General features: G+C 41.0%; 1 protein-coding gene across 2 annotated transcripts in view; it reads right to left on the bottom strand.

Annotated features, from left to right (window-relative positions):
- NLGN1 (neuroligin 1) overlaps positions 1–25,705 on the bottom strand; it is a 676,946-nt gene extending 651,241 nt beyond the window's left edge. Inside the window, exon 1 of one of the 2 annotated variants that reach the window (XM_075937978.1) lies at positions 24,902–25,705. The gene's annotated coding sequence lies outside the window, so the exon portion shown is untranslated. Of the gene's footprint in view, positions 1–24,269; positions 24,444–24,901 lie in introns of those variants that run through there. The other variant, XM_075937977.1, reaches the window with a different exon arrangement.
- Positions 25,706–26,098: the final 393 nt, after the last annotated feature.

Below are 26,098 nucleotides of genomic sequence, written 5' to 3'. Positions count from 1 at the left end.
ATGGTAGTTACATACAAGGCAGGTCTGCTCAAGTTTGAATACAGAAAAGTATCATTTATTTGTTGGTCACTTGCAAACCTGACATCTTGACTTGCTTATAAAAACTACAAATGTCAACAGACAATTCAGCGTGGGCAAAGAATGGTTGCTTCAGTTGTAGGGCTTCTGGGCTCAGTCACCCAGAACTGGGGAACATGCACAAGAGAGAGAAGGGAGGATCCCTCCCCAATAAACTTCGAGAGCACAGCACTTCTCCGACCCCTGGGCAACAGAGATAGGGAACAGCTCTTCTTGGGACTAGGCCAGGGGCAATTGCCTCTTGTCAGGAAAGAGTAAAGAGCAAGCTCTTGCCAGGGCCAGGTGGAGGGGGAGGAAGAGCAAGCTCCTGAGGTGCACAGCCTTAACTCCAAGTGATAACAGTTGACTTTGACAGGAGTTAGACTGATATGGTTGTTGATTGTCAACAATGCTCTCTTGACACACAGTGTTAGATTCTATCAGAAAGAGGTATTAAGGGGGGGGGATTAGGAGGGAATGCTTCAAAGCAGTAGTGCCACGTGGAGCGTGGAGCCTGGAGCCAGACCCCGGGCTTCACACGGTGCTGCTGCTTTGAAACACCGGAAACACCACGTGCAGCCCGGGACCAGCTGGGGTATCCCCAGGCTGCACACAGCATTTCAAAGCAGCAGTGACACATGGAGCCCAGGATCAGCTAGGGACTCCACGTGGTGTTGCCGCTTTGAAACACCGCGGGGAGCCTGACACCAGGCTCTGTGTGGCACTGCCACTTTGAAATGCCACAGGCAGCCCAGTGTCAGGCTCCATGTGGCATTTCAAAGCAGCAGTGCCACACAGAGCCTGGGGCCAGCAGGGGAGTCCCCAGCTGACCCGGGACTCCACACAGCATTGCTGCTTTGAAACACTGCAGGGAGCACCAGGACAGCAGGGAATTGCTTGAGTCCCCTGCTGGCCCCATGCTCCCTGAAGAGCTTTCACCTTTGAAGAGTAGCAACAGCCCTAGGACTGTTGCTACTCTTCAAAGGCAGAGGCACCCTACTGACTAATCAAATAGTCGATGCAAATTGTACTGACTATTCGATTAGTCAATCAAAATTTTACATCCCTAGAAGATTTCTAAACATCTCTGCTGGCTGCTAATTTCTGAGCCTTTGTGGGCACACTGTAAGGAGCTGCAGTAGAAACACAACAGTGTCTTACTGTCCTTTCTAACACCTGTAGTTTCCATGGTGTGAATATCTAGGGTGTAAACATCCAGTCAGAGGAAGATACCTGTGTTCTGGGGAGCAGAGGGAAAACAGTACCCCCCATGGGTTTTAGTTTCAGCAATTTTTTCCTAGAAGTGAGAATATTGGATAGCAATAAATATACACACAAGAGAAGAGAAACCTGTGTGTAGAAACAGTGAAATATGGGTAACAGCTAACCTAGCTACCTAATTACAGGGCTAAAGTTCTGAGATTTTGTTCCAGCATACCACAAAAACAATTTCTGACCATAATGCAAGCCAAAAACAACAATAAAATCCTCAAACAAAACCAACTCAACTTAAGTGGATCTTTGTGGTCTTATGTATTAGATGGGCAGCAAACCAAACAACGTCCTATGAATGTATCACATTTCTATGGAGAAACCCTATTCAATTTCATAGGGATAAAAGAATGAAACTACTATAGAAATCACTCCAAAAAAATGGAAAAGAACTTATTTTCTATTCAAAGTTTTTTAAAATCATCCTATTCAACTTCTTGATAGAAAAATATATCAATTACTTTTTATAGGATTCATTCCCAAATCAATAATCCTTTTCTCTGAGAATCTGTTGGACTTTTCCACATGAGATAGATCTTTGTTTTTTTCCTTTCTCAAGTGATCATGCACCACTACCCATTGGGATGCCATGATTCCATGTGTTTCAGGTCCTATGAAGGACTAGACGGGAAAGGCTTCCTCCCTGTCCCCACTTTATAGAGCCACACCAAAGCTAGCCACAATCTGGCCTAGAAAAACAAACACCATTCACTAAGGTAAGAAGATATTCAACTACAGGATCAATCTTTTTGAGCAGGTAGTTTCTGGCATAGCTACTGCCAGAAAAAGATTTTGCACCATGTCCCATTCCCAGGGCCAAAAAGTTAATCAAATATCTTCTAGAACATATTAATGCTCTAATTTGGAAACACTGTAAACATTTCCTTTTTTATTGAAAACAAACACATCACCACACACCACTGTGGTAGGTAGGCAAACCATGAGATTTAAGTAATTGCCATCTTACATCAACATCTATATATATAGCACAGAGCTAGTTTATTGTGAAGACTGTCTTTGTGGTCAGTTGGGAACCTTCCCGGTTTCAAGGGAAATGGTCGAAAAGATCAAGAACCATTAAATACAGATCTATACCATGTATTAAATAAAGTGCAATAACTCACATTAATGTAACTTTACATTTACATAGTTTAAAAAAGGCAATGTAAAAAATTAAAGTTCCAGCATTGATATTAAATAGTCCTTGCTGCACCTCCTATTATGAACTATATACATATCATATAGGGTCAAACTATAGGTCCATTAAATCCAATATACTGTTGCAGGAGATGGCTTCAAATCAAAGTTTTAGAAGAAAGAGACTCTCCCCTCCCATTATTATGCGCTAAGCCAATTCTAGCAAACCAAACAGATGATCAGCTTATGCCCTTAAGCATGAGATATGATTACTTTTATTTTGGCTTGCATAAAGTAGAGCTAAATATTATTAATGGATTAATTAAAATTTATGGCCATAAAATTATCTAACCTTTCAAAAATCCAGCCACTGTATTTGAATTGATAAACTAGCATTTGCCACTGTGGGAGTTCACTTATTCTAAATGTTTCAACCATCAGGGGATCCCTGTATTCATATTATGGGACATTATTAAAAATATATAGCTCAGCATTTTCACTCTGCTCATTTGGATTTTGTCTAAAGTAGATATGACCAAACAGCCTGTTGGTGCCAACTTGTCAGAGGGCACAGGGTCTGCATACAGTTTTATAGGGATTGCCTAAGTCAGATACTTTCATAATAATTCCCTAAAGGGGGCATGTGAAGTTCCTACTGACCTACAGAAGACCACAAGTCATTATAATCACTGCAAAATGCAGGTAGGGATAATATTTAAAGAGTTAAGCATCTTACTGAAAATTGTGTTCTCAAGGCAGCATGCCTGGGAAACATCACAGTAGCTCTGAGCTATCTTTTGTCCTTTGCTGTAACCATGCAATCACTTTGGCTTCACTAGAGTTGCAGAGATGGAAATGAGGAGATAATTTGCCTTTAAAAAGATCTTAAGGTGAGGTAACCAATTAGATAGGGATGTGTCATTTTTCAGTACCTATATATCACCATTTCTTTGGAAAGACAGTAACATATCCATAGGTTTTTGAGAGTATGATCCAAAGCCCACTGGAGTTAATGGGACCTTTTCTGCTGACTTAAATGAGCTACAGAGGGGTATCCAAGTTAGTGTGTAACAGGAAAAACTTAAACACAACAAATAGTCTTGTAGCACCTTAAAGGCTAACAAAAAACGTGGATGGTATCATGAGCTTTCGTGGGCACAACCCACTTCTTTCAGATGGCTGGAGTATTAGAAGTCTGGATCCAAGAATAAATAAGGTAAGGAGGGTGGGGAGAGAAGAGAGAAAAAAAAGGAGGTGAGAAGGAAAAGAGAGAGAGAGAGAGAGAGAGAGAGAGAGTAGATATTTTGAGTGGTTACAAGAGGCCGATAAGAACAATTAGCACCTCCATTGTTTGATTGGTTGGTTAAGTCATCAGATGTGGAAGGTAGTGTGTGAGCCAGCCAATGTCCCTGTTCATACCATTTGCATAAGAATTAAATTTGTAAATGAAGTTAAGTTCCAATCCTTCCCTGTGTATTTGGTTTGTGGAATTTGCTTGAAATAACACGATCACTTGGAGATCCATTAATGAGTGTGTAGGCAGATTAAAGTGTTCTCCAAAAGGTTTTTGTGTATTGCCTTTTTGGATATCTGATTTGTGTCCATTAATTCTTTGCCACAGAGACTGTCCAGTTTGACCAATATACATGGCAGTGGGGCATTGCTGGCATTTGATGGCAGAGACCACATCAATGCACATTAGTTAACTGCACATACATTAATGTGATCTATGCTATCAAATGCCAACAATGCCCCACTGCCATTATTTTGGCTAAACTGGACAGTTTATGGGAAAGAATTAATGGAAACAAATCACCTTTGGTCAGAGGCAAAACGAAAGAAAAATCTGAAACAAAAAGTTAAGAGCAAAAAGTTAGTTACATTAAAACAAAAAACACTAGAACAGGGCTTCCTTGTGGTTGTTACAGATGGCTTAGTCCTCTTATGAAGACCTTTCAGATTTTGAATTTGCAAGTACTGTGGAAGAATTTCTTTCATAGACATGACTGCAAAATTTGCAATTTTCAAGCAGCAACTCACAAGGCTGTCAAAGATGACATTTTCTGCCCTGATGTGACAGGAAAACATTTTCAGCCTTCAAGATTTGGATACATGGCTGAAAAAGAAATGAAAGTTTCAGTTCCCTCATGACAGATCTTCAGGATACAATTGTATCCAGAAGCAAGGCGAAGCATAGTGACATGCAAATGACCTTTTCTATAGATCCTGGGAAGAAAAGGAAAGAGGTCCAGTGGTAAGGATGTTAGCTTGGGAACACGGTTTAGATTTCTGCTCTATCCTATACTTGCTGTGTGACTGTGTTTAGTCTCTGTGCCTCAACTCCCCACCTGTAAAATGGGGTAACAGTACTCCCTAACTTGCAGGGGAACTACAAGGAGAAATACATGAAAGATTGTGAGCCAGATACTGTACTAATGGGATCAAAGTACATGAAACAGCTAGAAGAAAAATCACACCTCTAAGATTCGCCTAAATCTGCACATATTACAAACAATATCCTCTTTCCCCCAATCTGGATATAAACCATTGGCCTTTATTTGCTTCAATATATCTAGCCATTTCTTCATGATCCTCTAACTCTGTGGACATGTCTGCCTTCTCTTTAGTATTTCATCTATCTATCTATCTCAAGCACCTCTAATACACCCATCACTGTAGTACATAGGAGTGCATCAGAACTATGATGATTTGTAGCAGACCTCTGAGCAGCTCATAACCAAATTCTGTGCTGAGCTCATTGAAGGCAACTTGTTTAAAATCCCTAAGCTTCTCATTTGAGAAACAGCTAATTAAATAAACAGATTTAAATATCATCAGTCTTTGCTTATGTCTGATTGTGCTACCTTCCCATAGTCAGTCCAAGTCTCACTGATGGAGGCAGGCAAAATTCAGAGCTCAAAAGATCATTTAGTAGTCCATCTGAAATAGCCATAATATTTTTTTCTCTTCCTGCTCTTTCAGAAAATGAGGTGGTATTAATTTAATCTTTAATTTCATATTTTATAGCAAAGTTTTGCTTAACGTTTTCTGATTTTCCTGCAAAAACAATAGTACATAGAAGCTTATGGGTGTTTCAAGTGAAAAGGACAGCAGCTCTAGGGCAGAAAATGGGGGCACAGGAAATATGTAAGGTGATAAACAGATTACCACAGGACTGAAGTAACAGAAAGCTTAGCAGAGTGAGGGTGCTTCTACACAGCAGGGCTTAGCTCGAAATAAGCTATGCAAATTGAGCTACCTCTATTGCATAGCTTATTTCGAAATAGCTTGTTTCAAAATTGGGAGCATCTACACAGCGCTTATTTCAAAATAGAGCACTCTTCCTCCAACTTCCCTTATTCCTCGTACAATGAGCGTTACAGGAGCCGAAGTAAGAAGTCCTCCATCTTGACAGTATTTCAACACTATTTCAAAGTAACTGCTTTTACTGCTGTGTAGATGCGGACTAAGTTATTTCATAATAATGCTAGTTATTTTGAAATAATGTTGCTGTGTAGAAGTACCTGAGAGAATTAAATAGGAAATAAAGGATTCAGATAAAAAAATCAGGGAAAAATAGTATTTTACATATATTAGAAGTATGATGATCTTACATAAAAATCCCACTGGTGCTTTATCAAGGCACTTTACAAACAAACATATTATTCTCGTTCCATAGAGTGAGAGCTGGAGCACAGAAACATGAAGTAACTTGCACAGCATCTCCACAGGAGCTAGTAGTGCTGTTAGACTTTAGATTGCCTGACTCCTCGTCACTGAACTCAGTCCACTAAACTTCTGCTGCCCGCCAGCCAAACAAAGGGATGGATAAGGTAGGAATTTCAAGAGAATTTCTGGTTTCTGAATGAATTAGAAATATAAAAGTGAAAATCCTGTTGGAGAAACACCATCACTTTTTGTTCTCTTCACTCTCAGGCAATTCATTTCTATCTGGCAGCACAACTTGTAAAGTATATAAGAATTTCATACTTGATTTAGTCCAAACATGTAAAGTTGGCAAGCATGTCCATTCATTTCCAAACTCTGTGCAGCAAATTAGGCAATTCTGATCTTTCTTGTCATATAAAACAAAGCTAGGATGCTATCTGTATGCTGAAGTTTCTCAGGCTATGTCTAGACTGCCAAAAAAGTCAGAAAAAGATAAATTGTGAACCGCAATTTGCATATCTTTTTCTGCTTTTTTTCCCCACAAAAGAGGCTTTTCTGAAGTTTGGCCCGTTTACATGGGGCCAAATTTCAGAAGGAAAAAAACCCTCGTCTTTCGGCATATCCCTTATTCTTCTCACCGAGGGGAATACAGGGATGCCGAAAAAACACATCCGCTTTTTCAGAAACTGTTCTGAAAAAGCAGGGAAGTTCCTTGGACGCTGCAGAAAAGCTTGCAATCTAGATGTAGCCTCAATAGATGTATGATTAATACAATCTAGCACTCTGGGGCAAGTTTACAAAATCTCTAATTTTTCACACATGTATTATACAGCTTTGCATGTAATATATATGAATTTATATATGTTTGAATTAAGGATATTAAACAGTTAATGGAGTAAGCATGAGGCTTACTGGTATGCTTACCAGTTAAACAGTTAACCAGCCCTTGCCAGTAAACTCCAGTGGCAGCCAGAGCAGCCCCTGAGGAGGGGCTGGGCAGGGAGGGCAGTGGCAGTTAAAATGGTTAACTGGTTAAGTGCTATAGTTTAACTGATTAACCATTTAATATCCCTAGTTTTAATGTTATGCATATATATTTGGAAAAGATTGGTTCAAGGAAAAAGTTAATTTGTAGTTATGTATTGTTTTATGGTAAATTACACTTTAGCGCCACATGAATTTGCATGTTTTCACTCTTGCTATATTGTTGGAATACTAGTGGAGCACTCTGTCAGAGGAAAGGATATATTTGTCAGCAAGTAAGTCACTGATTTCTATTACCCAAGTTTATTCTTGAAAATTCACATCTATTTTTTTTTTAAACTTACCATGGTTTGCCTCTATATTCTATATATGACCATCAGTTCTTATGGCATTAAAGTTAGAAGAGTAAAGATGATCTGGTGGATAAAGTACAGAACTGGAACTTAAGAGATTTAGATTTCATCCCTAGCTCTGCCACGGACTTACTTTTGGGAACCTGACAAGTCAGACATAGGCGGTTTCAGACAAATTTTCAATCCACTGTTATTCGGGAGATAATACTTCCTTTCTCCAATAATTTGTATATCTTGTCTATTTAGACTGTTATCTCTTCAGAGATGTTGACTTGTACTATTGGCAAATACGGTGCCTTGCACAATTGAGCTCTGATCTCAGTTGGGTTCTAGACACGACTATACCACAAATAAGTACTTTATAAGCAGCTCTGCTTCAAATACAGGATCTTATATGCAAATCTAAGAGATATGCCCCTCCCATGCTATAACACACAAATGTCACAGTCTAATAGTCTGAGAGAGTACCTGTCAAAATATGGGCCAAATCTTCAATTCCTGTGCACCCAACAATGTCACTAAAGAAAAAGGTAGGTTTTGGGGGCACCAGAATTGCAAATTCGCTGTAGCTACCTATCTACCAGATATTACAGGATGTGATTTAGAACAAGAATGTTTAGGCTCAGTAAGTAATTATTCAATTTGCCTTAAAGATAATCTGCAAATGCATGTATTTAAGTGCATTATATAGTAAATGTGTATCAATGAGACTGCAACAAATATTATTGTAGTATATAGAATATCTAGAGCGATGCTTGTTTAAATTCATAATTTAGTTGTAGAATATTTATGTACTGTCCCCCACTCTAAGTTTAAGGAGAACACTCTAAATGCACAATCTGATGTGTAAATTCAGATGATCAAAATATCAAGAGATTCAATATAAAAAAAAGCCAGAATTCATCAACAGGTCAGCTCTCCAACTAAGGTATTATGCTTTAAAATATAATGTACAGTGTATCTGGACTCTGTCTAACTGATTACCAATTTTTCTGCCATTTTGTCTCTTATTGTTTGAACATTATTACCATCATTATAATTTTTATTTGGCCAAGAGGTGGGTAAGTGGCTCCCTCTGGTGCCAATATCAATACTACTCTCTAGATTTCACAGATCTTGCTGATTGTATTTTACCATCAAGGACCTAAAACAGGGTACTCAGCAGGGTCAGATCCAGGTGTGTATAGGATAGTTTCCTTTTTTAGCTCTGGTTTAATACAACTATGAACTTTTGATTTTAGAGTTGATGAGCATACAGAATTTAAGATACTGTATATACAGCATGCTACAATATTCAGTTCGTGGCTGGTATTTATGATTTCCCCTGTATTGTGAGTAAAAAATTAAAGTTAAAAAATAATGCTTTCTGAATATATAATTTTGCAAAACGGTACAAAAGATAAAATTGCCATTTGGACCTCAGGTGTTTGATATAAGTGCAACACACTGGCTTACCTAGATTAGATTAATTCACGCATTTCTAGAATTTGCATGTTTCAGACTAGGAAAGTGAAATGTAACCGTGTATAAATGAAAAATTCAAATTACACACAGGCTCCCAGTATGCGTGGGGAGCCAGCTTAACCCGCCTCCTGGAGAGTTGACTGCTGCTGTGCATGTAACTGTGTAACCACTGAAATGTTCAGCGGTTTCTAAACAAATCTTTAATCGTTTGTATTGCTCTTCTCTGGACTTTCTCCACATCTTTCCTGAAATGTGGTGCCCAGAACTGAATATTTCAGTTGAAGCCAAATCAGCAGAGAGTAAAAGGGAAGAATTACTTCTCGTGTCTTGTTCACACCACTCCCATTAATGCATCTCAAAATGATGTTTGCTTGTTTTGGAAGTGTGTCACACTGTTGACTCATATTTAGCTTGTGGTCCATTATGACCCTGAGATCTTTTTCTACTGTACTCTTCCTAGATAGTCACTTCCCATTTTGTATGTGAAACTGATTGTTCCTCCTTAAGTGGAGTACTTTGCATTTGTCCTTATTGAACTTCATCCTTGTTACCTAGGACCATTTCTCCAATGTATCTAGATCATTATGACCACCCTTATTTGTCTAGCCCATTATAAATTATGATTCTTCAAAGCATTTGCAAATCCTCCCAGCTTGGTAACATTTTCAAACTTTATAAACATACTCTCTATGCCATCATCTAAATTGCCGATGAAGATATTTAACAGAACCAGTCCCCAAACTGATCCCTGTGGAACCCCACTTATTGTGCCTTTCCATCATGACAGTGAACCATTGAAAAATCAATCTCTTTGAGAACAGTTAACTAATTATGCACTCACCTTATAGTTACCCCATCTATGTTGTATTTCCCTAGTTTATTGAAAAGATGGTCATAAGAGACTGTATCAAATGCTTTACTAAAGACTAGGAATACCACATGTACCGCTTCCCTCTTATCCACTAGGTTTGTTATCCTATCAAAGAAAGCTATCAGATTGATTTGACATGATTTGTTCTTCATAAATCCATGCTGCATTATCACTCACCTTATCTTCTAGATGTTTGCACATAGATTTCTTAATTATTTGCTCCATTATCTGTCCTGGCACAGAAGTTAAGATGACTGGTCTGTGGTTTTCTGGATTGTCCTTATTTCCCTTTTTTATGGATGCACACTATATCTGTCCTTTTCCAGTCTTCCCCGAATCACTCCTGTCCCCCATGACTTTTCAAAGATGATGGCTAATGGCTCAGATACTTTCTCATTCAGCTCCTTGATTTCTCGAGGATGCATTTTATCAGACCCTGGTGACATGAAAACATCTAATTTTCTAAATTTTTAACTTGTTCTTTTCCTATTTTAACTTCTGAACCTACCCCATTTTCATTGGCATTCATTATGTTAAGGGTCCAATCACTACCAACCTTTTTGGTGAAAACTTACATGAAGAAGTTGCTAAGCACCTCTCCAGTTTTCATATTTTGTATTGTTTTCCCCCTCTTCAATGAGCAATTTGTAGAATTGTTTGTTACCCTTTATGTTTCTAGCCAGACTGAGCTTGTTTTGTGTCTTTGCCTTTCTATTTTTCCCCCTACATACTTGCGTTATTTGTTTATATTCATCCTTTGTAATTGGACCTAGTTTCTACTTTTTATAAGTCTCCTTTTTTACTTTTAACTCATTCAAGATTTTTTATTTAATGTTTTAAACAGCAAATAAAGAAAAGCAGCTACTCCTTCATGCATAATATTTTAGAAAGATACAGTCTCAGAAATGGATAAAATATTTTTATTTGAAAATAGCTGAATGGCATCTATCATGTATTAGGGCCCAATCCTGGAAGTCCTCCATGTGCAACTTCTGTGGTCTTAAAAAGGCAACTGCACTTAATGTAGGGTATGTCTACACTACCCTGCTAGTTCGAACGAGCGGGGTAATGTAGGCATACCGCACTTGCAAATGAAGCCCGGGATTTGAATTTCCCGGGCTTCATTTGCATAAGCGGGGAGCCGCCATTTTTAAAACCCCGCTGGTTCGAACCCCGTGCAGCGCGGCTACACAGGGCTCGAACTAGGTAGTTCGGACTAGGCTTCCTATTCCGAACTACCGGTACACCTCGAGTTCGAGCCCCGTGTAGCCGCGCTGCACGGGGTTCGAACCAGCGGGGTTTTAAAAATGGCAGCTCCCCGCTTATGCAAATGAAGCCCGGGAAATTCAAATCCCAGGCTTCATTTGCAAGTGCGGTATGCCTACATTACCCTCCCAGTTCGAACTAGGAGGGTAGTGTAGACATACCTGTAGAGAGTCTATGGCAGCAGCATCACCTAGCAGCATGTGGATAGAAGAACCCAGCCTCTCTCACTCCACTGGGTTCAAATCTAGCGGGCCCTCTTGGGCACCATAAGGCAGGAGTCTACTGGCCATGATCCAGCTAACACACCCCTCTAGGTCTCTTCTTACCCTTCTGTCCTCATCATTAGGGTGTGACATGGCTAACAGGTGTCCCTGGCAATCAAGTCCATGGGTCTCAGGAGGACTAGAGTCCCAGCTCCATACAGCAGATTTTCCCTTGATGATGCTTTAGTGGTATAGTCCTTTCTGCCTGCTACCCTGAAGAGATTCCCTTTATGTTCCTAATTCCAACTGAAGAAAGCCCAGCAGGCCAGAGCTTCCCTGGTCCAGAGTTTTTCCTGCCCCCTCTCCATTCTGGAGTTTATCCATCCCATCACACATAGTATGTCAACCATCTTATTCTTTTAAGCTGCACAGCATTCATGCATAATAATTTTAAGAATAGTTAACAATACATGTTTTATCTTCAAAAACTTTACATAGACTAATTCTATCCAATACCTCTCTAAGGTGACCTTTGATTGGTGGGAAATTATCAAAAAGAGATTGAGTCATGGCCTTCACAAACATTAAGGAGAGTGAAGACCTCCTTCACTTGTCCATTAGGCCCATGTGCCTGCTAACACCTGGGGTCAGGAATAAGCAGGTGCAATACCCATTTTACTTCCCTCTCTCTGTGGATAAGGATGGAGTGGGGAAAGGGCCATGATTTTCTCTGCCCACCTAAGTCAGTGCCAGCCAGTCCACCTTTGTCAATGAGGGTCTGTTATAATTTGATATTGGTATAAACTTGCAAGATGTTACCACAACACCATATGGTATGAAGGAAAGAAAGAAGGAACTGTGCCTCTCATTGCTTTCACCGCAAGTCATCTAATTATCCCTAAGTGGTCACAGAAGACATCAGTACCTGAACCAGGATTAGAAAGAGTTCTTCACTCTCAGCGCTGGAGACTGTGTCTCTGATAATATTTTTATCCTTCATTTCGCACAGTAAACCCAGAAATTTAAGGTGTGAAAAAATGTCATCTATAGCAAGTGAAAATGAACTCAAGCCACAGAGTTTAAATACAGACCTAAATTTTATCTTAAAGGGGGCTTTTGCAGGGACAAGAGTTTGGAGAGGGGATAGTAATATGGAACCAGAAGCTTTTGGAGCAATCAGTCTTTCACAAAGCACTTAACCCTCACAGGCAATTCATGAGCGATTATACAGTATTGCAAGAGTACTGAAAATGCCACAAAGAATCCTTCTTCACCATTTACAAGTAGATTCCAGATAAAACTGCCATTATTTTTAGGGAAGTGCCACATAAAACTGATGAGGAAAATAAAAAGAATGAATGACATGAAATTTACAATAATGTTGGACTCATCTGTACTGAAAAACAATACAAGCTAAAGAATAGAGTGTTCCCTTCCCCTCATAGTAATCATACAGACAGATGCATAAGAGTTGCAAGAGCATAGGCCAAGAACAATGAAGTCATCTACTTTGACTCTTCAGAAAACCACTCCATCCTTCCTTGAGTGTTAGTTGCAGTAAAGACCCCCATTCAGTGGACAATCTTGTTTTAAACAGCCACTTTAAACTAAGGTTTCCAGTGCTATTTTGTTCACTCTGTAGTTAAAAACAATCTTTACTTGGCAACCAAATGTCACTTGTCTCTTAAATGGTTGCTGAAGACAGGTTGCACTTGGCCGTTGCTGCACATAAAAAAAAATTACAGTTTTAAAGTTAGAGATTGCTCTACATTTTTTCATAGCAGATTACAGGTACATTAATACAATTAAGTGGCACTCTAATTAAAACAGCTCTCATTCTAATCAGACAAACTTGTTTTAAGACCAGTTTAAATGTCTTGACTTAACTGAAGCTACTCCTTATTTACACTGGTGTAATGGAAATCAGAATAAAGTCCATTGTGTATATAATATTTAATACAGTATAGATATAGTACATACATTTACAGAGGAGTATACCAAAGATACTAGGTTTTCCAGCGAGTCTGGTTTCTTGATTTAAAACAAAACAAAAATTGCTCCCAAATGCTCAGATCCCTTTGAGTGCTAAGTAGATTGGAACCTGTTGCCCTGATCACTATACTGGTATGTCTGCAGCCTATTTCTTCCTCCTCTACCTTATTTATATAGGCTATTCAACAGCAACCATCACCATGTGAGTAGAGAGGTCCACTTGCCCCAGAGCTCATTGCAGGAGAACAGATCCTTAGCATGTAAGCACCTGAGAGTACTGATTTTCTGTCATTATGGATTTGCACAGCAACTAGAACAATGAGGTAGGTGCTGATTCAGACTGAGGCATCTGAGTACTATGGACTAAAAATACAGGTTGAACCACTTTTGTTTGGCACCCTCAGGAACTGACCAGTGCCGAACCAGAGAATTTGCTGAACCACTGGAGGTCAATATTGTCTAGTAGCATTACCAAAACTTCCACTGCTAACTGGACTCTTAGAAGATATTTAGGGGAAAATTAGAGCTAAATAACAGCACAGAACTCTCAGAGCCAGCACTGGTAGCTGTAAACAAACTTTATGGCACCAGAGGAAACTCGGCTAAACCCATGATAAGTGGGTATCTGGCTAACTAAAATCATGCCAGAAAACGGATGTTGCCGAATCAAATTGTGCTGGACTAAAGAGGTTCAACCTGTAGTCAGAAAGAATAAGTCTAATAAAAATGAGTCCTGTGGCACCTCAGAGACTAACAGATGTATTTGGGCATAAGCATTTTTGAGTAAAAGTCACTTCATCAGATGCACTTCGCTGCATCTGAAAGTGGTTTTTACCTATGAAAACATATACCCAAATACATCTGCTAGTCTCTGAGGTGCCATTGGACTCATGATTGTTTTCTGCAAATACAAACTAACATGGCTACCTTTCTGAAATAAGTCCAATAATAGCTTTTCTTCTATAACTGAGAAACTTTAATTTTCACTGTACTGCCCTTTTAACAATAAAATTGCCAGCTGGCTATGGCTTTCATCCACTGTTCATCCACTTTTAACAATCGTTTTCTAATAAACATGCTTAATGGAAGACATTTTGGGTTCTTTTCCCAGTTCAGATTTTTTCTTAATGAAATATAAAAATTAAGTGTCTCAGTTGGAGGTGAGGCTTTACTGAAAATCAGTTGACTCTGCAGTAGAAATGCTGAACAAAAAGAAGACAGAAATAATCAAAATAAAATACCACCAGCTCATTTTTGACCTTTAAGATTTAGCATACACTTTTTTGGTTTGTTTTAATTTTGAGTTTTGATAATTAACCATACAAAACATTAAGAAACAGAACATGTACACATGTGCATCATACTTCATTCGAAAGCTTATCTTGACTACTTTAAGGTGAGTTATGATGTGAAGCAGTCTAGTGGTGCCATTACTATAGAAACAGATAAACAATGACACCCTCAACACATTAAAATGACCCTTTTGAAATGCCTACATTCATACTTTCATGCCTTTATATTATTTTGAGTCATAACATTGGATTTCTTTGCAGTTGTAATGCTTTGAGGTCACAATCTAAAGGGCAAACCAAAAAGCTAAAAATAAATTAGCGTAGGCATCACTGAAATGAAATAGCATCAATGCCATTTCTAGTCAATATCATCATCATCTTCAACATTATGATCTCTGTCGAGAGTAGGTCATCACAGCCTTCCATTGCCTTGGCTTGTACAAGTTCTGTGCAAGAAAGTGTTCTGACCAGCATTCAGTTGAATATGCAGCGACCACTACTGATACAGACACAAATAAGGTCTCATAAAATCTCAGATGCCACTGGGTTTATGGCAAATATAGGAAATACTTCACTAGGCACATTTTACTACCCATGTTGCAGTGGTGATCCAATATCTGGTTCACCAAAGTTATCAAGTTTACCAAAATGCTCTTTTGCTTAGGTATCCTAGGCATGGGAAGGTTCTGCCTTCCCAAGTAGCCTAATATGTCCCTGCCCATGCTGCACCCCCCAGGCCTCCTGCTATTCTCTTTGTGCCACAGACTGGGAAAGTAGGCTGGGGGCCATGGTGCACCCCCACGGCTGCACCAAGCTTGCCGCACTCCCAGCACTGGGGCTGCACTGCCACCCAGCACTCCAGCCATGCTGCTTACTCACCCTATCCTGAGTCTGGGGGTGCTTCAGCCAAGCCACCTGCTCAGCATTGGGACTGGAAGCTGGGTTAGTAGCCGTGAATGTGCTCTGGGCTACAGCAAGGGAGAGAGAGTAAAGGGCTAGAACGTTGAGCAGAGTGGGAGGGGCTGGATGCTAGCCTCCCCCAAGGGCACATTCACCCACTTCCCATGCTCTTTTGCCATACTGTTCAAAATTGTCCTCATGATTGGAGTTTTGCCACTGACTTGTCCTTTTGGGTGACTAGACAGAGGTGCAAGCAATTCACGTCTGTGTGTCTTTCTTTCTTGCTTTGGTCATACAGCATTGTGTACCCCCACTTCCTTGCTGCAAAGACGGAGGCTTGCCTGTCTGTCCCCACTTTGGCAAGATCTTTGAGGTAGCAAGCACAGTTTATTTTGACAACGGGGTGGGGAGGGGAAGCACGGATCTGCATTCACTGTTGCGCTCCCCATTAGTACCCAGCCTGGTAATGGTCCAAGCAGCAGACCAAATTCAGCAATGAATCCGCACATTGCACATATCTCAAGGAGAGGTTTTGACAACATTAAACACAGTCTCCCTCTCCCCCGCCCCACCCCCTGCACCAAAAACTATGAAATAGGGATGGCACAGAGTCACATCCTGTTAAAACATGTGCAGAAGGAAGTATATTGCTGAAATTTGTGTATGTGTGTCACAAGTAAAGTTTGAAACCGGCAGCACAACAGACAATCTACAAGATGTCTGTGTTCCATTTTTGGAATGTAATGAACAGCAAGAAAAAACATCTGTATCAGATTACCTAATTACTATGATTCCTTTGATACCAAAAGACTCAAAAGCCACAATGGCATATGCAGCATACAGAAGCATCCTTCTTTGGAATGGACCACTTTTTTTGGAATGGTGTCTTGGACTCCTTCGACACCTCTACTGGTGATGAACCACTGGAAAAACCTCCAGCAAGGAGCAGTGTTATGTTGGGTGTGCTTCTGTGTTCCCAGGTATAATCTGCATCATATTGTTGTCACAGGAGAATTTTAGAAGTAGCTTATCTTGGATGCCGTGTTTAGAACATTCTTCCATGGAGGCATAGATCATCTATCAGTCACCTGATATTTCTCGCATCTAGTCTTAGATCCTGCTCTGCACTGTCTTTCTGCTTTTTTCAGATTTACTGTTGTGATAGCCATCCAAGTCTTTGATTACTAAATTAGTTTTGTCAAATCCTTTTAGGACCTGCTTCAAGTAGTCAGCAGCCAATTCATCAAAAGGGTGTAATTTGTCTCTAGCCATCATTTCTACAGCAGCCATGGCATCTCTGATGTGCCCTGTGGTTTCTTTGTTGAATGCTCTTAGCTCATGGATTCTTTCAGCTCCAACTTCCAGCTGATGCCCTAATTCAGCCTTGTCTGTTCTTCTCATTGTTTCATCAGCACGGAAGAGGGTCATAGGCAAAGAACAGTTGCCGTTGAAACATCATTTCTGCCTCTTACTAAGGACAAGGTTCAGAAATTGTTTTTCACAGAACCAATAGCTGCTATAACTGCCCTTCCCTTGCCAGACTTAATTTAGTAAGCAAATGTTTTGATGCCAGATTTCTTGACTGGCCTGGAGCAGCTATTGGTCCCATCAGAATCAAGTGACCCTCTAACAAATTTCTCCATTTGTTCTTCACCAACATCTGCTATTTCCAACAGATATTGAAAACATCTGCTATTGTACATCTGATACTATATACAGTCCAGTAGATATGTTGTAATTCCAGGTCACGTGGTTCTGTCATATTGTCGATGACATGGTTGATAAGAGCTATAATGTGCTCTTCATAGCAGAGGCAAGGACTTGTTTATTGACTTTGTCTTCATCACTACTTCTTGTCATGGCCACTTCTTTCTCTGATAGCTTTTGCATCTTCATAATAGGAATATGTGTAATATCATTTCTAATCATACCGTTGACCTGTTCATAAGTGTCACTAAATTTAAAAGCTAACTTCTAGAATATTTCAAAGGCTTCCTATGCATACATAGGCAATTACAAATCAAAACCTTCCAAATGCTACCTTATATGTACCAAAACTTACAAAGAAGCATTTATTTAGGGATTCACATATGTTTACATCTACCTACTACACAGCACAAATTGCGAACATACAATCATACTGGTGCACATTATGTATGACTTTGGTCAGCAAATTTCAACTGAAAATATAAAAAAACCCTATTATAATCACTTGTAAGACACTATCAATTAAGAACAGGAAGCAAAAACATTTCATATTAACATATTGTATTTGCTTTATACTAAAAAGCTTCATTTGTGAGGGGGGTGAACTTGCCCATGCATAATTCAACAAAAATCTTTTAAGAAACTATTATTTGGTAGCTGTGCTCAAGAAACACCACATTAAGGTACTGAAATTAATATGGGAAGTTGTAGTGTTGTAATGTTTCTGGAACTGTGAAAAAATGACATTCATTCTGGGTACCATTGTTCCACATTGCCTACAGGCTCATAGTACCACTTGACAGCTCAGCATCATACCTCATCTAACATAAAATAAGCTTTTGAATGGTAAATGATGTGTGTGTGCGTGCGCATGTATGTGTATGTGTACCTGTGGTAGGTCCCTGCAAAAAATGATAAAGTAGTTCCATTTGGATAACCAGGCTGTGATGTCAGTTCTTTGACTCTTTTCCTCTTACCCTCTGATCATACTTCCACAATGTGGTTTGGGGAGGAGAAGGAGGGAACATACATTTAACTTGGAACTTAATAAGGATCTGATGCAGCTCCCACAGAATTCAGTACCCAGATTCCCATTGACTTCAGTGGGAAGAGAATCAAACCTTAACTAAATGAAAATAGCTGGTATTTACAAGTTAAAAATAATGGCAGTTCCATCATGAAAATATAAAAACCCATCCTTCATATGCCTTTATTTTTCTTACAATGTGTAAACAAGTGCTTCTACTGGTCTTTCTACTGTTTACCCCTTTTTTCATATCATGAGTATATGGGTATGAGAAACTAACATATTGAACCAGGAGGAGAAAGAGCAGGTCTTTGCCCCTAAAAGCTTATGCCCAAATAAATCTGTTATAATCTTTAAGGTGCCACAGGACTGTTCCTTGTTCTTGCAGATACAGACTAACATGGCTCTCTCTCTGGTACATATCTAACTAGTTCTCAATAATTCAATCCTATATATTATAAAATGGTATTGGGAAACTCTGTGTACTCACTAGCCAATAGTAGTGAAGACTTCTAGCAGCTATGGGTCTGATTCTCTATAGTTTCATTCCTGCTTTATGCTAGATTAATTCCATTGCAATCAATGAAGCCACATGACATACAACAGTGTGATACAATGTTGACTCAAGTCTTACACTTCCTCCCTTTTCCTGTCCTTCTTTCACCTTCCCTGCTTGACTCTTCATGCCTTCCACCAATTTCCTTCCCCTAGCTTCATCCCCCCCACACACACTCCCTTCTTCCTGCCTGCAGATTCATGAGCTTACCTAGCCTCTGTTGTAGGGATGTTAAACAATTAACCAGCAAGCATACCAGTAGACATGACACTTACCAGTTAACCAACCCTTGGCAGTGAACTCCGCCAGCAGCCAGTCATACTAAATCAGAGCAACCTCAGTCAGAGGAACTGGCAGGCTGGGCTGTAGAACCTCACCGCTGCAGTGGGACCCCACAGTTGTATCCAACTTTGGGCTGGGCAGCAGGCCAGGTGGTAGGAGCTGAGTCAAAGTAGTTAACTGGTTAAGAGCTCTCATTTAACAGGTTAACTGTTTTAACACCCCTACTCCATGGGTTCTCTGGTAGCAGTCCAATTGTGTCCCTCACTCCATAGGGACAAGACCTCCGACTCTTCTGCCAGTATGCACACCGGCCACCTAATTCTTCCCTTCCTATGTTTTTGGTTTATACTGTCAGGAGAAGGCATGCTCTGAGGCTTTCATCTGTGAAGTGCATTTTGAGGAAGAAACATATTTGAAACAGAAATAAAACCATTTATCTTCTATTTTCTTTAATTTTTATACAGGGTTTTCAGTGGGTGCAATGCACATCATGCTTGGTATGGCCATTTCTCCGATAGTTACACAATATGGTCTTGGACTTAACAGTTCTCAGGAACATAGTGTTTTAAAACAATTTAATCTCTTCCTGTTTCCAAGCTATTTTTCTAATCAAAAGCAGAATCGTATTCCCTTCAACAGCACTTAAAAAGCATACTTACATTTTTTGTTACAAAATTCTATGACTCCACTTAAATTACCCTTCTTCAAATTAATGTCAGTGTTTTGGTCCTCTGTGGAATATGTTAAGACGCACAGGTAGACCAGTTTGTTTAGTCAGAGGAGGTTACAGTAAGGACAGAAGCATAGCAAGTGGGGGCAGGGGGGCAATTGTCCCCAGGCACCATGCTGGGGGGTGCTAATTTAGTCCCCCTCAACTCCTCCTATCATCCTTCGGCATGCCTGCTCCTCCTCCGCCCACCACCGTGGGCCGGAGCCTCCTCCCCCCCCCCCAGCCCAACCCTCCCCCATCTTCACCGGCAGGTTAGTGCATACGTGTGCCCAGCCCCAAACTGGAGGGGGCAGGAGAAGACGCAGTACAAGCTCCTCCTCCTCTCTTATCAGGGTCGGCCTCAGCCGTGAACCACGTTCAGGGCTCCTCTCTGAGACAGCAGGGAGTGCAAATTTTGCCTTTGCCCCCGGCGCAGAACACCCTCACTACACCTCTGAGTAAGGACCCCATCATGAGCCTCTGGCAGAGTCTGAACCCCAAACTTTCATCTTGTAAAGCTCTGACTTGTAATACATGAGTTAAAGGAGTAGCTCCATTAGCTGGCCACAGAAACAGACTGCTATCCCCTGTGCAGACAAGCCACTAGAGGATGGTGTAACTGAACCCCATCACAGATGGGCTAGGGCAAAGAATAAAATTCTTCAGCAAAATGAATGATTAGTGCTTCCAGATTAGTATTCATCTGTAACAATGCCATAAAGACCCATATGAAGAGTTGGAACTGTATCACCACAATGGTGGGGAGTGTACTAATGCCAGTGTAGAATGCAAACTATCAGAATTACCTAGATAGGTGGGGGGATGTGAATTCCTGAAAGGTTTCTCCTGTCCCATGTAGGGAGAAGCCAGATTTTGGATTCCTTGCTAGAACTAGGTTTGTCTTCTCCTTGTTCACCTCATTTCATCAGTGGGGTAATCTAGGGCCCTGTAATCCTAATGGAAGTTTTGTAAAATGGCTGCAAAAGGGAGTACTCTGGCTTCATGTTTCCTACAAGTAAGTTTATGTCAAGTAAGTCCATTTCTTTTTCCATATAAATCATTACTTTCCTTTTCCAGATCTTTTCTATATATTGCAATATTTGCATTTTTTTTCAAATGTTTAACTTCCATCTAGTAGGCAGAGCATGGAACCTGAAGTCCAGAAACATGAGTTCTATTTACAGTTGCCAGTGAATTGCTGTGTGACCTTCGATCAATCACTTGCTTTGGTGGTGACTATTATCCCATTAACAAAATGGAGATATTAATATACCTGCAACTGTAAAGCACTTGAGATTTTGAGATAAAAGGAATTATAAATGCAAAAAATTACTAATAACCTTTTGAACGTAAGTACAACAAATCAACTTATTTGACACTGAAAAACCTGGGTCCCATTATTTATGCCCTGCAGTGGGAGTAACTATATCCTCTTATCAAGTCCCTGTAATATGGTTCTTCCTCTAAGAGATGTTCTCAATGCTAACTTAACAAGAACAAAATTGGAAACTATATTTTACATCTACCAGAAATTATTCTTCAAGATTTAATTTACCATGCACTAGATCAGCAACATTCTCTATCCAATAATGAATTACTATGTTGACCTGTGAACTTGAGTATTTGCCTGCAACTGACTGTCCCTTTAGGTGTTATCACAGTGTAGGTACCACTGAAATCTAGAATCTTGTTCCAGCAGACAAAGTGGTTGTCTGAAAAAGGAATGTTCAAGTTAAAATGATCAAATAAGCAAATAAAGTTCTAAAAACACTGATCTGCGATCCCATAATTAAATCACAGCCAAATGTACAACTGTAAAACCCACAACAAGATTAACAATGTGATGGATGTGCCAGTTACAAGTCAGCAGCTAACAATGCTAAATATTGAAGTTAAAAAGAAGCATGTAAAATAAACCTGCACTCAATGCAAGTTAGTTTTTAGTTGTTGTTTTGTTTTTAAGCTGTGAGGGTAAAGGGATGTGACTTGCTCATTTTGGAGCTGAATGGGTTGTGTATTAACTAATTTAAAAAAAATAAAACCTCATTGTCCTTACTCAGCACTGAAAAGAACCAACAGGATGGGATCCAGAATTTCTGAGAGCATTCAGGTTATTACCAATTCTCAAACTTTAATCCAAGTGGTGTTAGAGAAAATGTGGTAAACCAAAAAGAAAAAACAGACACCACATAAATCATGAAATAAGTTCATGTTGGATTCTGAAATCCTTATTCTCTCAGAAGCACTTTTATTCTTCCAATAGTCTCATTAAAGACAATATACTTAGAATCTGCACATACAGATTTTAGAGAAAAAAAATACAAAGTAATATTTTGGATCAGAAATCCTATTCTTTGACTAACTATATTGTGTTCAGCAATTAGTAGCCCAGAGAACCAAATAATGAATTGAACCTATTTTTATAATCATGTTTTTCCACAATGACTGATTTGTCAATAACAATAAATGGAATTCCAGTTGTTCACTGTGTGACATATCTTTAAAATAAACAGTCACTTTTTATATAAAAGTGTTGTCTCTCCCAGCAGCTACAGATTGTTTCAACGATTACCACAGAGAACTAAAGGGAAACTTAGGTAAATGCAAATTCTGTGGTTGAGCAATCTTTCAATGCTGCTATGCTTCCTTCTTCTGCAATAGGGAGTTCTCAACTGTCAAAAGAGTGGTATTTATTTTTTATTTCAATTTTGGATACATTCTAAATGTAGCTGATGGATCAAAAAATTCAGTCAATGAATAAAGAAAAAAAGGTGGAAAGAAAGTCAAGGGACAGGGATAATATGAAAAAGAAGCTTTCCCCTCAGTACTGCAGGAACATTAATATATTCTGCTGGAAGATTCAACACCACAGCTCCTGCTTATATTTAAGAGGATTGGAAAAAGCTAAGGACAGAATCAGTAAGCTTACAAAAAACACTTACTACTTCTTTTAATCAAAACATGTAATCAGAAGGCCTAAGTGATGATTACCTTCTCTCAGTGTAAGTCACTGAAGCAGGCTGCTAGGCAGAGTTCAACTCCTGTCTATGCCAAGGACAACGTAAATATTTCAAAACTGAAAAGGGATGGTCAGGCATTACCCTTATTTCCAAATATACTGTTCTCTGTGAGCTGGCCTGTTGCTAAATTACAATGGTTGTCTAAAAACCAAGATATATTCACTGAACACCCTACAATGTGATGCCTTCAGAATGAAACATCCACCTTTTGTTAAGGCACCTTTATTACCAAGAACCTTTTAGTAATTTCTGAGTGTAATTAATTATTGGGAGGATGCAGCAAAAGGCTAAAGTTATGCTTCCTGGAACACAATTAATTTAGATTATTTATAGACTGCTGTATTATAAGCATCAATATATTTCTTGTTTTTAAAAAAGGAAGAAACCATTAAATGCCATAAAAAGCTGAGCAGGGCTACTATTGAAATTCTCACTCAAGTGCCCATTAAGTAGGACCTGGGAAAACAAAAATAACTAGCGCCAGTGGATGGAAATGGGCAATCCATAATGTCTGAGAATAGAGAGTGGGCAGATTGCTATGATTCCCACCCCATCCCCAGGCATAATGCCTTAGGAGCACAGCTCTGGCCAGAATGAATGTCCAGTGCAAAGTCACCCAACCCACATTCATTTAAAATGCAACGCAGGTGCTTTTCCATCACCTTCTCCCCCCCCCCCCCACATGCTGCTGAGAGAAGGGGGAGCCCCTACAGAACATCTTCAATGTTTGGGTTCAATTCTTGGGAGGGGGAAGGTGACTAACTACATAATCATGCAGAGTGTGCCTGACAACTACCCAGGCCAAGGTGGGGGAGGCAGGACAGCTCTTGTCCTTTCTGAGGCTTCAAAGGGAAATGCAGAAACTTTGGGGGGGGGGGCATGCCATGTGACAAGGGGGGCAGCCCACAGGGGAGAGGCAGGGGCAGAGGGCTGGAGCTTGCACTGCCCTCGCGCTCTCTCTCCTCTTCCCACTGTGGCCAGATCTCTTCCCTCACCTCCTCCCGGGGGGCATGTCCCCCCGCTCGCGCGTGCTGCCTGGCTCTCCTTTTCCCGCTGTCCCCGGCCTCTTCTCCCAGCTGCCACTCACTAGCTCGCGCGCCGCACCGAGGCTGCGGCGGCCCCAGCCTCTCTCGCTCCCACCGAGGTTTTCCCGTCACACGCTCTCACTCTCCGGCTGAATCCCTCGGCGAGTCTCCCCTCGCCCGGCCGCGCGCGCGCACGCACACCCCCCCCCCTCCGCTCGCTCCCCCATGCACAGGGGGCAGCCCGCGGCGCATACAGCAGCCCCCCTGGGCAGGCAGGGGGGGGTCAAGCGATCGTGCGCGAGAAAGAGGGAGCCGCAGAAATCTCAGAGCAAAGCAGCCTCGATGAGCAACCAGCCGAGGCAGGGGAAGCACCGTGTGAGCCAAGAATTCACTAATCGCCAAGGCAGCGGGCGGCAGGGAGGGAGGAGAGAGAGAGAGAGATTTACACGGGTAAAAAAAGTCCTTGGTATTGAAATGACATACCAGAGTCTGGAGTAGGAAACATGCGGGTAACTCTTAGGAGATTTCCCCTGCTCGGCTTGCCCTTCTCCTCCAATCTGAGCCCTAATATCCGTTGCTATAATTACACGATTCAGTCTCATCTTGGTAACTCCTTGCTCAGATGAACCTCCCGGTGAAATTAATTTGTTTTTAGTGGAGGGAGGACCCGCAATTTCCCCCCCCCTACTGTCGAGTTCTCCCCTGGGGAATTTTAACTACTTATCTTCCCTTTTTAAATGCAAATAACGGCCTTCGTGCGCAATTTTCCACGGGGCTTTTCAAAAATACTGCCTTGCTCCAGAAAGTGCTATGGGAGGACTGAGGTTAAACAGAAGATCGGTGTTTTAAAACAGTCGCCAGATACATGTGCACACGTACAGTTGCCCAAACATGTGCACAACCGGGAAACTGAAATATAGCGATGCAAGTAGCGGCCAATATCAATACGAACGCAAGAAAGCAAGAAACCAATATGCATTATAAAAACGAGGGAAGGCGAGGGGACTGCACAGGAAAGGCGAAGAAATCAGCCCAGCTGCTCTGGAAAAAAAGAAGTTATTGGAAACCCACAGCAAAGGCTGTTGCCTCAAACGATGGAAATAGCTCATCCTTACCTTATCACTACTCCTCGTTTGCACCTGATCTGCAACCATAAATACTTGGAGGTGCTCACTGTGACGCTAAATTGATGGCTGAATTTAAGCAATTTCTTCATGCGCCTCTTTTATAGGCTCAAGAGGAGATTTTTATGACTGTCCTCAGTATCCGTTCGCTCCCCAAAGAATTCCATTTTTTCTTGAAAGAGGCAAAAACATATATAGGTCTATATACACAAGGGTACTGTAATGTATCCAAAAGAGGGGAGGGGGGAACAGAGAGGTGTCCCTACAAACTTGGCAAGCAAAACGTATCCACGGATTTCTTAGCAAGAATGCAAAAAACGGAGGTAAAATACAAGATTCCCAGGGAGCTTTAGAAGCAAACACGCCACACCGGAGAAATGCATGAAAAGAGCACAAACGGGATGGTGGGGCAAATCTCTCTTAGCTAAGCATCCGCCCGCAAAGTGAGCAATCGCCTCCCAAATCCGAGCTAGGGCTGCTGCAGTTGAGTTGCTTTCTCTCTCTCCCTGCTGCTGCTGCTGCTGCTACCTGTAGACACACGCACACACATGCACGCACACACACACACGGGGACTCACAGCTGTGCACCATGCACGCTGCTGCTGCCTGTGGAAAGAAAAAAACCGAGCAGCAGGTTCGCCAATTAGCAATGTGCCTCCCTTTTCCCTCCTCCTCTGCTCCCTCACAGCGGATTTGGCTACTCTTCAGGGGCCTGGACTCTGAGGGGATCCCGCTTGTGTGTGTGTATGTGTGTGTGCGTGCTCCTGCTCGCGCGCGCTCTCTCTCTCGTGCCTCTCTCACACTGCCTCTCTCCTGGCTCTAGACTTGGCCAGCAGCAGAGGGTGGCAGCACTGAGGGTGAAGGACCCAGACGTCAGAAGTGACGTTCACCAAAGACACAGAGATGCACGTGAATGAGGAGAAGCAGCAGCAACAGCAGTTGAAAGGCTCTGCCATTAAAAGTTCCCTCAGCCCCGTTGGTCTGGCAGCGGCTGGCCACTTCTGCCCCCACTGTTGTTGCGGTCTTTAAATGCCGGAAACAGGACCACCAAGACAGGGAATCCAAACAACATGCTGGGATTTGGGGGTGGGGAGGTCTGCTTCAATATCCCCCTCCCCCATCATATTTAGTTCTTTCCCCACTCTCTAAGTTCAGAAAAAGGAGGTGATCAGACAGGGGGGAAACACA

The sequence above is a fragment of the Pelodiscus sinensis genome, chromosome 10, assembly GCF_049634645.1.
Source record: "Pelodiscus sinensis isolate JC-2024 chromosome 10, ASM4963464v1, whole genome shotgun sequence".
Taxonomy (NCBI): Eukaryota; Metazoa; Chordata; order Testudines; family Trionychidae; genus Pelodiscus; species Pelodiscus sinensis.
Note: the sequence above shows the minus strand (reverse complement) of the source record. Positions and strands in the feature narration are given on the sequence as shown.